The sequence below is a fragment of the Nannobrachium achirus genome (assembly GCF_963921795.1).
Source record: "Nannobrachium achirus genome assembly, chromosome: 6".
NCBI lineage: Eukaryota > Metazoa > Chordata > Actinopteri > Myctophiformes > Myctophidae > Nannobrachium > Nannobrachium achirus.
This window is the reverse complement of record NC_137815.1, coordinates 62,399,827-62,413,423: the sequence shown is the minus strand read 5'-3', so window position 1 is coordinate 62,413,423 and position 13,597 is coordinate 62,399,827.

The following is a 13,597-nucleotide window of genomic DNA, read 5'->3' as shown; positions in this document are numbered from 1 at the left end:
ACACACTGCTACTGTTTGTTTATTTGCATGTCTTTAGGCCACACGGTAATAATCTTCTAAGAGTCCACAAGAGAAAAAAACGAAATAAAAATGGGCAGTCATTACAGTGAAATATGTATTCAAAATGTTATGAAGGATGCTCTTAAGTCTAAATAGCAAAACAAATACAAATGATCTTTTAATACAAAACTGAATTCTCCTGGTAAGTAGTGGCTAAGTAAACCCTTTTATTCAACAAAAACATAATCTCTTACACAACCCTGAAGGGTTACCCGAGCACCTGTATACAGTGAGGGCACCAACCAAGCGGTCCTCTACATAGAACCTGAAAAACTGGCCCCATGCCTTCTGGAATGCAGACTGGTAAAGTAATCACATGGGCTGCCATTTGTGTACATTGTGTGCTCAGAGTCTGCATACCTCATATTTAGAACTGTGGTATGCTTACTGGAGATCTGATGGCATGCAGCATGTGACAGCGCACAAAAACTGTCACAAGACCAATAAAATGTCATGTCAAAATGTCATCAAAATGTCACACATCTTACACATCTTAAACGGTGCTGGTGAGAAACAAAACATGAAAGGTGGGAGTCTGCACCTGATGAAGGTCACTGTGGCCTAAAACCTACATTTTAGTCAGGAACATTCACATAGATTTAAGTAGATTTAACCATTTATTGCATAAATGGAATACAGTTAATCTTGGCGTTTAAAGGGCTCCGCGTTCGGAGATGTTGCCTGAATTTTGTGCAAGCTTTTCTGAGCATGCTAAGCAAAATCAGGGAACGCTAAGCAATATCACCCATAGGGAGACAATAGCAATACATGACATGAAATTTAGACAAGTCAGAATTTGAGCTTCACAATACATGACATGAACTTAATCAGACAATCAAGTTAATCAGACAATCACGAGTATTGAGCTTAGCCAGACTGATCGTGCAAGGTGGAGGCTGGGGTGGAGGAGGGCAGCAGCTAGCAGCGAATGGTTCTAAAGCTTCAGAACCAAGCATAGGCTGAGAAAGCAAGCCGTATTTAAAGGAGCCTTCTTACTGAGTGAGCGCTTTGATTGGAGTATGACAGTGTGACGTAATGACCAGCAGATATGAGAGTGAGGAATGAAAACAGAGCTGACTGACAGCTGACTACAGCTGGGCGGCGACTTGACTCCCATGTCCTCCATAAACTAACTGACGCTTAATTTTTTGCTTCAAATAAACAACTTCATAATAACTATGATTGTCCCTTCTCCTTCAGGTCTAAACAGAAAGGCGGTGTCACGCATCAACTCCATGCCAGCTATCAGATCACATTCACGACAAATGAGGGAAAATCCTGCAGTACAGACTAGTATCAGTCGAAGCCAAACCCCCAACAGTTCCCATGTTTGCCTAGAAGTAGGGTCCATGGTGGAAGTCACATCAAACACAGGGGTCACTGCATATGGAGTCATCCGCTGGATGGGAGTCCTCCCAGGAAAAACGTATGAATCGGCAGGAATTGAATTGGTGAGTTAAAGAACCATACTGCCAACATTGATAAATGCAATGTTCAATTCACAACCTGCATTAAATTGTATACGTACGTTTTCTCAATAGTCACTGAAAAGTTACAGTATCGTAACTTTCACAAAAATAAAGCCATAAAAATCGGTGTATCTTCAAACAAAATTGAAGCCATAAAGTTCAGTGTTGGATTAAGCTGATTTTCATACTGTATTAAAATGTATGGAATCAATGGCTTCCTCAGAATTCAAGCAAATTATGGTATGTTTTGGAAAAAGATCTGCAGTTCTGCACTGATGTCAAGTGTATGCGACTACAGTAGATAATGGGCTATAACGTATGGGTTCTGTGTTGAGAGCTTGCTCGCTTGGCAACAAAAAAATTATTAAAACACATCATTTTGCTGTAGGCAGGCAGATAATTTAATTAAGAAGTCTTATGTCAGATTTTCATATCGTCACCACAGGTTATGCATAATAGAGGATTCTGTGCGATTTACTCCCTTTTATCTCGACTTTCGCTCTTTCAGGACTATGAAGTAAATGGCTGTTCTGATGGGACGCATGGAGGCCTGAGATATTTCTCCTGCAAAGGCAACAGGGCTTTGTTTATGCCAGTTACAAAGTGCAGGCCTGATGGCAGGTTTCTCCGCTCCCCTACATGTACGGAGACCCAGAAACCCAAAGAACTACCTCCAGGTTGCACATGTACCGGTATGTATGCACATGTATACTTTTGACACATAATTATATTGGAACATAATTATTTTATTATTCTATGATATAAAAAAAAATCTTCCCCCAGACGACTTGGAGGAGGATGCACCCCCTATACTTGAATCAGAGGCCCTGTCTTTGTTGGTGGGAAGAATGAAGGGTATTCAGGGTCACTTTAACTCCTGCTACCTGGATGCTACACTCTTCAGGTAAAACAAGTTCGGCAGCCGCCCACAGGCCTTGTGCTTCTCCAGCAGTGTTGTTTTTGACAGCAAATTTTGATTTAGTTTTAGTCATAGTCTTTTGAATAAAATGTAATTTAGTTTTAGTCATAATTTAGTCACCTGAAAGGTTTTAGTCTTAGTCTAATTTTCATCATAAGATTTTAGGTGACTAAATCTACAGACGATTTAGTCGCCTAAAATGTATTTTGGCAGGCCTTGATGGCATCGTAATGACTGATTTTACACTTGGTTGTGTCTGCGACGCATTGTGAGCTTGTAGATCGGCTATTTTCAGCACGCAACACCTGAGAGCAACCAAACATAAAATGACTCTCTTCTCCACTAGTCCCTCCCTAACATTTTAGTCTAGTTTTTATTTTGTTGACGAAATTGTCAATATATTTAGTCTTAGTTTTAGTCATCACAGCTTAGTTTTTATTTAGGTTTTATTTAGTTTTCGTCAGTGAAAAAAACACAGTCGACAAACATTTTTCGTCATAGTTTTAGTCGACAAAATCAACACTGTTCTCCAGTAGCACCCGCTTCAGATTCAGATCAGATTTACTTTATTGGCACAGTATTGGGATAATTACTTGCGCAAGTAGGGTGATGATAGCTGTCTGTATGTGGCTGCTGCTCCCTCATTGGCTAAAGGCCCAGCCAATGAGGGAGCAGTGTTCTCGTTGACTTCACCACCAACCAACAAGTGTACAAGGCCCAGCCATATTTGGCTCAGGGGTTCCACAATACTGAACCGAACCGGTATACTGAACCGAATGGCCTGTACCGAACCGAACAGCCCATACCGAATGAACCGAATTTCTAATTTTTTTAGAGTGTGGCCACATAAAAACATAATTTTAACTCTTTCTGTACACTTTTTTTGGAGAAAATCTTCCTCCTAGTATAATCATAATAACTGATTATCATGTTTTAGGGGGGAAACAAATGATTGCGCCCCATCTTTAAAATTAACTGAAAATTTTGGATTCTTTATTTTTTCATTTTAAATTTTTACTGTACCGAAACCGTACCGAAACCGTGAGCCAAAAACCGAGATACAAACCGAACCGTGGGCTGACTGAACCGTGGCACCCCTACTATTGACCATGTTCACCTGGTGGCCATGTTTGAAATTTGCATTGAAACCGGGTGGAAACTGGGGTAGCATTTCATTAACTTAATGGCAAGATGGCTGCCGTGTGAATATGGTCAATTGGGCCAGCCAATGAGGAGAAAGTAATGTGATACCCACAGACAGCTATCATCATCACCCTACTTGCGCGCTCTCCTGGTCGCACTTGTCGTTTTCTTCGGGAAAGTGACGCATATTACCAGCCATATTTGGCTATGAGTGCACAAGGCGCAAGTTGGCACCTCGACAGAGCGCAGTCAACTTTTAATCTAATTTAATTTCACACAACTCGCATAAAAACCAAGTAACAGTAAATTGTTGATTAAGAGATTTTTTTCTTTCCACACAGTCTGTTCAGTTCATCCACAACCCTGGATACTGTCTGCAGCACCCGCAAACCAACAGACACAGAACAACCCATATCCTGCACTCTTAGAAAAGAAATCATCAACCGTTTACGCAGGTACATTATGACCATACTACCTTCAAGTTCGCAAAAATAAGGGCATAATGATGTTTTTCAACTTGGTAAACAACACATTTTGTTGTATTAGCCAGACTTGATATGATATCTACAATATCTGCACTTAAAAAAAAAAAAAAGAATGTGTCAAAATGTCTTTATAAAAAAAGGGACATAACATGTTAAATGTTGAACAATGATTTAATGAAAATGTATTACATGTTTTGACACAATAAAGTATAAAAAAAAAAAGATATGATATCTACATTGCTAGGTCTAAATGGACATGAAATACATGCAGCTAGTGTGCGTGCTTGCGTGTGTGCGCGTGCGTGCGTGCGTGCGTGCGTGCGTGCGTGCGTGCGTGCGTGCGTGCTCACGCGCGCGCGTGCATTCTTGTTTGTTTTAGCCTATGCATGCTGTTGTATCATTCCTGTGCTGGCACTGATTGCTCCTGTTTTCTATTCAGACAAGGATTTGTTCCTGCTGAAAGTGTGATGAAATTCCGTAAACAGCTCGGCTGTGAGACCTTCCTCACAGAGGAAAAAGGTACAGTATGTGTCATAATGTGTGCCTGGAGCCGCTTTTGTTTTCATTGTAATGGTAGAGAGTGTTCAAGGTAGGTCAAGATCATATATTTTGACATTGTATCTAGGGCTGTCACAATTATTACATAATCGTCTAATCGCAATTATTTGACATAATCACAATTATTTTATCATAATCGTGAATGTTGAAAAATGTTCATACATTTTCAGATGCGACGCGTTGTGAGCTGGTAGATCAGCTATTTCCACTATCAATGTTATTTTTTAAGTAGTAAGTTGTCAAATATGTCAGTAATTTCTTTGTGTATTTGGGTTATGTGTCATATCTGCCATGTGCGTCTTCAAAGCCTAAAAGCCAAACAGAAATGTAATTATCAACGACAAAAACACAATTAAATCGTTAATCACAATTATTCGAGTGACAATTAATCGTCATGTAAAGAAATGTCATATCGTGACAGCCCTAATTGTATCTCAGGATAACAGAACCTATGTTTAAGGAGTCTGGTATATTGTAAATCTACTGCTTTCCTGCAGACCCTGAGGAGTTCATCACAGTACTCCTGCAGAAGGGACTTGGCGTGGAGCCCCTGCTTAAACTCAGGTATGATTCATGAAACTGATCCATTAATGATAACCTGTCCCGTCTTTCTTTGCAAAGTCAAGTCGCTGAAGTTCTTTTCATATCTTAGATCTAGAGGAGAGATTTCTCAGGGGGCCTACACCTTCCAGATCATTCTGGAAAAAGAGCAGGTGGTCCAGATGCCCACCGTCCAACAACTGCTGGACACGTCTTTCCTCTCATGTGACCTCAAGTTTGAGGAGGTGGGTTGTACTGCTCTTTTGTGTGATCTTTCAAAGAGATGATATACAGCTGATTTAAGCTTGATTTATACTTTGCATGAAGGTGTCACAGACCGAAAATAGCAAATCTACCAGCTCACAATGCGTTGCAGCACGACAATGATAATAATGGAGACATTATTAATACCACATGGAAATTGTTTGTTTCACCCAGCTGATGGCTGCTTAGACCAGGGGTTTTCAAAGGGGCTAGTCCCGTTTGGCCGGTGTAGCGATAGGGTGGTGTAGCGATAAGGCGGTGTAGCGATAAGGCAGTGTAGCGATAAGGCGAACTGTACTAACAGGGGGAGCCTTTCCAACAGACTGTAAAGCAAGCGATCTTCATCCCATTCATGCGTTTATCGTGCGCTTGATAAATATAACGATTGCATTCACCACAGCTTTGTAACTCCACTGGCCTTCGCGCCGCTTGCAATGTCGTGGACAATAACTGTGACATATAACCATTGTATTGCTCATCAGTACGGTAGGAGAGCCCGTTCGTACATTTGCCCCTGTTAGTCCACTTCGCCGTCGCTACACCGCCCTATCGCTACACCGGCCAAACGGGATTTTCCCTTTCAAAGTGGGTGACGGGGCACCCTGGGGTGCCGCGAGATAATTTGATAATATTTGGAATTCATTTGGACACTTAAAACAACATATTTTGTATAATTTTAAACTTGAAGAACAAAGTTATTTTCAGTCAGTTCTAACCAAAATGGCTATTATCTCAACGTTTTCCTTGCAACGGGGAGAATAATGGCAAAAATGCAAATCTGATTTACTCAATAAAACACAAATCCATTCAGATGTTGTCATCATCTTATAATAATTAATAACAAAAGATTTAACAATTTTGATTTAAAATGTGTTTTAGATCATACTGTTATGCTAAAGGTAATAGTAAAATATGCCATAAATATAAGGCGCTGGATGTGAAAATGATGAATATAATGTAGGGGTGACTCTGATGAAAACAATATTTATAGGGGTGCCCTGAGCCAGTGAGGCTCAGGGCACAAACTGAACAGTTTAGCCCCTTTTCCACTGGCCCAACTCCACACCACTCCACACCACACCGCCCACTTGTGTGAGGTTTTCCACTACAAGGTCCTGGGTAGAGTGGTGTGAAAGTGGTACTAAACGGGGTACTAAAAAGTATCCACTCTAGAGTAGGTCTGAGCTAGGCCAAACAGGGCCAAACACTTCATAATGACTGATCACTCACTGGCTTTTCATTTAGACCACCAGGATATAGTTGTAATACATGATAATAGATTCTATTGTGTTATAACCACTATTATAATCTATTATAGTATATTATAATTATCATAGTAATACATTAATACTTTATAATGTATTATAATCACAGTTATAATCCATTATAGTGCATTATAATTAGGATAGTTGTAATACAAATTTATTATGTATTATAATCACAGTTAAAAGGGTCAATTTGTTTCTTACCGATAGAGGTACTTTTGTGTAATGGAAAATGTAGATACTTTTATGTGGTGCGGTGTGGTGTGGTGTAGTGTGGTGTGGTGTAGTGCTAAAACTGCAGTCGAAAAGGGGCTTTTGTGAACCCCTGGCTTAGACACTAGACTCTTAGGGGGGAGCCGTTAGGGCTAGGTGTCTGCTCAGGGACACATAGACTGGGGCTGGGAATCCAACTGGCAACCTTCTGATCACCAGGCTGCCTCTCTACCAGCTGAAGCGCCCCCCTGAGTGACATTGTGAGATGCTAGATAGGCTATTTTCAGTGCACCCTCACACAGGTAACTCAGGCTCAATCCCTTGACATTGTCCCCACCATTTCTCCATCAGACTCCATCCTGTCTAATAGTACAGATGCCAAGGTTTGGAAAGAAGTACAAAATGTTCCCCCACATAATCCCTTCCACAGAGCTGGACATCACAGATCTGCTATATAACTGTGAGTAGGACATTTATGATTTCTTTTTACAACGCCTTTTCCTTCAGCCTAGTCCCTTTAAAATACACTATGGTTTGGAGCCATACTGATTCATGTCTTGTCTATGGATTGTTTACTTCCCCTAACAGCTCCAAGAGAATGTTTTATCTGCGGATGTGTGGCAGAGATCGAATGTCCTCAATGTCTTCCAGACTGTAAACTCCAACCAGGGAGAATCAAACAGTACTGCTCCACTTGCAATACACAGGTAACCAGAGCTGTGGCATATGGTTTTAAATGCAAAATTACCTGCATTTCATACAACAAAAGTTACATAATAAATTGAAGGACTGGTGTTGTTTTGAGGCGTTGTTTTTTTTAAATATTTCTTACTTCCTCTTTAGGTGCATGCCCATCGATTGCGGCAGGGCCACTGCCCCAGAGCTCTGGCCGTGCCACCACAGATGCACACTGATAACTCTGTGCCAAGGCACATGATGCAGCTGTTTGCTGTGCTCTGTATTAAAACTAGTCATTATGTGTCGTTCGTAAAATACGGCACTGACACTCGTTCCTGGCTCTTCTTTGACAGCATGGCAGACAGATGTGGTGAGACAGATTTATTTTGCCTTATAATTAGGGCTGTCACGATTATGACATTTTACATGACGATTAATTGTCACTCAAATAATTGCGATTAACGATTTAATTGTGTATTTGTCGTTGACAATTACATTTCTGTTTGGCTTTTAGGCTTTGAAGCTGCACCTAGCAATGACACATGACTTAAATATACGAAGACTTTACAGACATATTTGACAACTTTATACTTAAAAAAAGAACACTGATCGTGGAAATAGACGATCTAGAAGCTCACAACGCGTCACATGTGAGCTTGTAGACCAGCTATTTCCACTACTTCTTGAAAGTGTTTCAAACTACAGTAGCCTATATTAACATTTCTCAACATGGAAACGATAATGACGATTATGCAAAATAATTACGAATACCTAAAATAATTGTGATTAGACGATTATGTAATAATTGTGACAGCCCTACTTATCATTATTGAGATCATAAAGTGCTATAGAAGTGTAAAAATAAAGTGTACTTTTGACCTGCGCTGCCACTCACTATCTATGAGTTTTGACTTGAATGTACAAAGAATTTCTATCTTGACCTTTGTCAAGATGGAAATACTTTGCACATACTGTACAAGTCAATACATGGCTGTCAAAGAAATGCTGTTCTGAGGTGGTTTCTCTGCAAGATGTTTTCAGTGTATCCAAGCTAGATTTTGAGATAACACTGCACCCTGACGTCTAGGACTGGCTCTTATCTTAACTTGTCCTGATCTCTAATCTAGTATGTATCCACCTTCTTTTCAGGTGATGACGAAAGAGGCTACAACATTCCAGAGATCAAGGCTTGTCCAGAAGTGGGGGACTTCCTGTCACAGACAGATGAGGAACTAGCACGGGCCGATCTCTCTCAGGCTGACGAGCTAGTGTGCAGGCTGCTGTGTGATTCCTACATGTTTTTATACCAGAGCCCATCCATGCAAATTGACAATTAAAGACTGTATTAGTCTCAAACACACTAAGGGAGACTAAATGTTCCCACAACAGTGCCAAATGCCATAATAACCGTGACCTTGTCAGTGTCTTCTTGACATGTCAGTGCATCGCTACACCAAGGTTTTATGCTAATAACTGGCAATAAAGCAAGATTGGAAATGGAGGAAAATGATGACTGTAGAAATGAATGATCAAAGTCAGGTCCCGTTTGACTTAAGCCTAATTGAGCCTTGTGAGACACTGTTGTCCTTTGTAAAAGTCTTTGTTAATATCTGCCTGTTTTGCCCCTCCACAAAAACAGGCAATTCATTATTTAATTCGGTTCAATATTACTAATTTGATCTCTCATACTAACGTCGTTGACCTCTGTTGTTGTGTGAACTTGTCTTTGTGATATTTATACTAGTTTTATAAAGGAAACTTTACCTCCTTAGTGATTTTATGAATTTGTGCTGATTCTCCTGTTTTATCAGATAAAAGTGAAACGTCCACCGTAAAACAATGACTCTCATGTTCATTTTTGCGTTATTTGTTAATCTACTTCTGGTTAGTCTCTTTGTAGTGCCCAAGTCCTATTATATACTTGGGTGCTACTGGTTGCAGAGGGAGTTCAGACAGTGTGCTCATAATAACTGAAGTCCAAACGTTTCCTTTGAGTGCATACATTGTATTTATTTCTCTGTAGCCTAGGTCCTATACTTTCAGCATACAAATGAATAAGTAAATAAATGAACAAACAAACACTCTTAACAGACCCCAGCACATGAATCACAGTCAAAAACAGTTTAGCCTCTGCCACTGGCAACACCTGAGGCTGATTAGGGACAGAGTTAAATACCTGGCAGTTGCCCAGGCAACCATGGCCTTGACCCAGCCCAGCTATGACATCAAAGTGCCTCAAATGTCTAAAAAATGCCTCAAATTGCTGTCTCTCCCAAAAGTAAATTCAGCAGTAAAACTAAAAATGAAAATGCACCAATGGAGTAAGGGAAGTGTAATGATAACACAAGCAAATCTTTGTTTTCTTACTTTGAGAGGAAGTAGCTTGTGCTTACAAATAGCATATCAATTTCCATGATGAAAACAAAAATCACCTCAAGGATGCATTTCCCTCATGTTAAATAAGTTCTTGTCTGATTGTGAGCTGCATATTGTAACTTTGTTCTCTGTATTCTCCCATTATGCTATTCAGTAATGTTATAACAACAAGTCCTCAGTATAAGTATTACCTGTCTCAGAACATCTTTCAGGCAGTCATGGGGTGCCTGCATGGTAGATCAGTTAGTATACTGACCACATGCCCAACTCCCATCATGTCTTGCATGTCTCTCTCTCCTCTCTCAGTCCTAGGTTTCCTGACACTCTTTTTCTAAAATGTAAATGATGAATAAAGGCAGTCCACGTACATCAGAGAGATGAAATAAGCTATTATGTTGTCAGATTTCTCTGAATTTGGCCTGGCCAAGCTCTGGGCTAGATACGGCATATTACATCTACACAGATACTTAAACTCCTTCACCTAGAGTGTGGGTCATGACCGAAAGTATAAGGTCGCGGGTGCATGCGGCCGAAATGGGTTTCCTCAGACGGGTGGCTGGTATCTCCCTTAGAGATAGGGTGAGAAGTTCAGTCACCCGAGAGAGTGGAGTAGAACCGCTGCTCCTACACTTAGAAAGGAGTCAGCTTAGGTGGTTCGGGCATCTAGTACGGATGCCCCATGAGCGCCTTCCTAGGAAGGTCCTCGATGCGTGTCCCACTGGGAGGAGACCCCGTGGCAGACCAAAGACCAGATGGAGGGATGATATCTCCAAATTGGCTTGGGAACGCCTTGGTATACAGACTCCCTGAGGGAGTGGAGGAAGTTGCTCGGTATAAGGAAATCTGGAGGTCTCAGTTGGAACTGTTACCCCCGCAACCAGATTCCGGATAAGCGGTTGAAGATGGATGGATGGATGGACATCTACACAGATAGCATACCTTTTAAAAGCATAATAGAAAAACTGTGCCTGCATGTGCTTTTGTAAATTTTCCCTAAAATATTAATCAAAAAGTTAAAAGCATATAATTTGTGCAGCACATAATCATTACATTGTATGTATACATATATATATATATATATATATATATATATATATATATAATTATTATATGTGTCTGTGTCTGTGTGTTTTGAACATTTAATAATGAGTTTAATTTTTTAAGGCATTTAGTAACCCTAACCATCTGTGATGGGTATTGTGGTCTCTACTACCCTCTTGTGTTCAATTTGAGGAGTGTATGTTGCTCAGATCCAGTAAGCAATATGTATTCTGATTGTTCCATAAGTAAGATATGATTCCTATCCTCAAGACTGATTAAGTGAAACAATATATTGTATTTTAAACTATAAAAATCAAACAGACTGGGTCCTCAGTAACCAGATATTGAGTGATACATTCAAGGTGATCGTATTTACATCATACCTTATGGTTTGGAACACAGTTCTGTGTTGTCATATGTATGTCATGGGTTGGCTTAACACACCAGTCTGTGAATGTAGCCTACATTTTTACAGGACTAACAGGCCACAGTGTAGTCAAACAATTCTTTTGTCATAACTTTTTATAGGAGAGAAAATGGCATAAAATATGACATATTACAACCAATTAATGGAAAAATCTGTCAAGGTTTTCCTAATTCATAACCATGTTTTGATCATGTGATATGATATGGTCTGAGTCTGAGAACACACACTGATGTGTGATAAGGGCACAACAGTGTCACTTGCCTTTTATTCAATAGATGGCGTGATAGTTCCTGTCGTTCCATGTATGTCTTCTGAGCTGCACCATTGTGTAATCACTAATCACAGAAAATGTTTTTGATTATTTTAAGAACAGCTATTCACACTGAAAGTACTAGAACATTATATAAATATATTTAAGAGGATATTGCATTTTGCCACACTCAATGTCCGGAAATGAGTGCGCTCCAAAAATAATAGATCAATATGTGATTCGGGGTTGATTTGATGTTGTTCATGATTTGTGGTGTTTTTGTAGAAAATAGGATCCTCAAGGTTCAAGGTTCAAAGTTGTGCTTTAATGTTACATCTTGTGTAGAGGTACATATTTTTGTTCAGCTTCCTTCAGACAATGCAGCGGCATAGGCAATAGTAGTAATAATAACAACAATAATGAGAGTGCAAAAAAGAGAAAACAAAGAGAAAATCAATAGGCTATGTATTGTACACATGTATGTACACTAATTCAATTTGTGCAGTATGTAATATCCAGAGCCCACTAAGAGATAGATCAAACTGGGGAGTCTGATTAACGTATCATATATTTCCAGAGATAATGTATAGCGATTTGTGTGAGTTTTGGATCAAATTTGTCTCATGATCCAAGGAATCCAGGGGAAAGTAATTTGCTAGTACACTCTACGGTTTAATAGTTATCTATTATAGGCCGAAACATGAAGTGGACTGGTAGAGCCCCATGAGGCACATTTGAAAAATGTGTGTGTATTGTGTCTTACTTTATACTGTCAATCGCACATACCCAGATACCAAGGGAAACCATAAGCATGGCCTTTGGCCTGGTGAAGATAAAAATGAGATTACAAACACAAGTATACACACATAAAGATGGGTTGGAAGTTCTTATCTCAGATATCTTCACTGGCAATAAGTCAGACTACAGGATTGCCGTCAAAATGTGCTAGTGTGCAGTACGGGTTCACCCCAGGGCACAGTCTGAAGGTCCTGGTCACCCTCTATACCTCTGACTTCTGTTTCAACTCAGAAGCGTGTCACCTCCAGAAGCTCTCAGATGACACCGCGTCATTGTCAGCCGCATCACAGGGGACAACAGGGACAAACATAATGCCCTGTTGGAGAGCTAGCACCTGAAACCACCTTGACCCACTCCAGTTTGCATACCAGGCAGACTGGGGTGGAGGATGCAATCATCTATACCTGCTAAACAGGGCCTACACTCATCTTGACGCCAAGGACAACAACACCATCAGAATCATATTCTTTGACTTCTCAAGTGCCTTCAACACCATCTAAACATACCTGCTGGCGGAGAAGCTTGCAGTGATGCAAGTGGACGACAGTATGGTGGTTTGAATTGGGGACTAATACTCAGGTAGACAACAGTACGTGAGAATGGGGGGATGCCGGTCTGATGTGCTAGTGAGCAACATGGGTGCTCCCCAATGCAGTGCTGTCACCTCCAGAAGTTCTTGGATTACAGAGGTGGTGGAGGTTGTGGGCAGCTATATATTTCTGGGAGAGTGCACCTGAACAAAAAACTGCACTGGTCTGACAACTCTGATGCCCTCTACAGCAAGGGACGGAGTAGATTGATTCTGAGGAGGCTGAGGTCCTTCGGTGTGTGTAACGGCATACTGCAGATGTTCTATCAGTCTGTAATGGCTGGCTCTCTCTTCTTACATTAATGCCGGGGACACGAGCAACCCGAACAGGCTGGTCAGAAAAGTTAGCTGGACGGGGTGGACAATCTCCCCACTTGGAGATTGTGGGAAGGTTCAGCAACAGGGGGAATGATAGATTCATGTATATTGTTTTTTTATTGGCCTAAAATATTGTCTATATATATCATGAAACCACCTGCTGACCAGCTGTCAGCATTGAGCAATTCTTTTAGGCAAACTAGC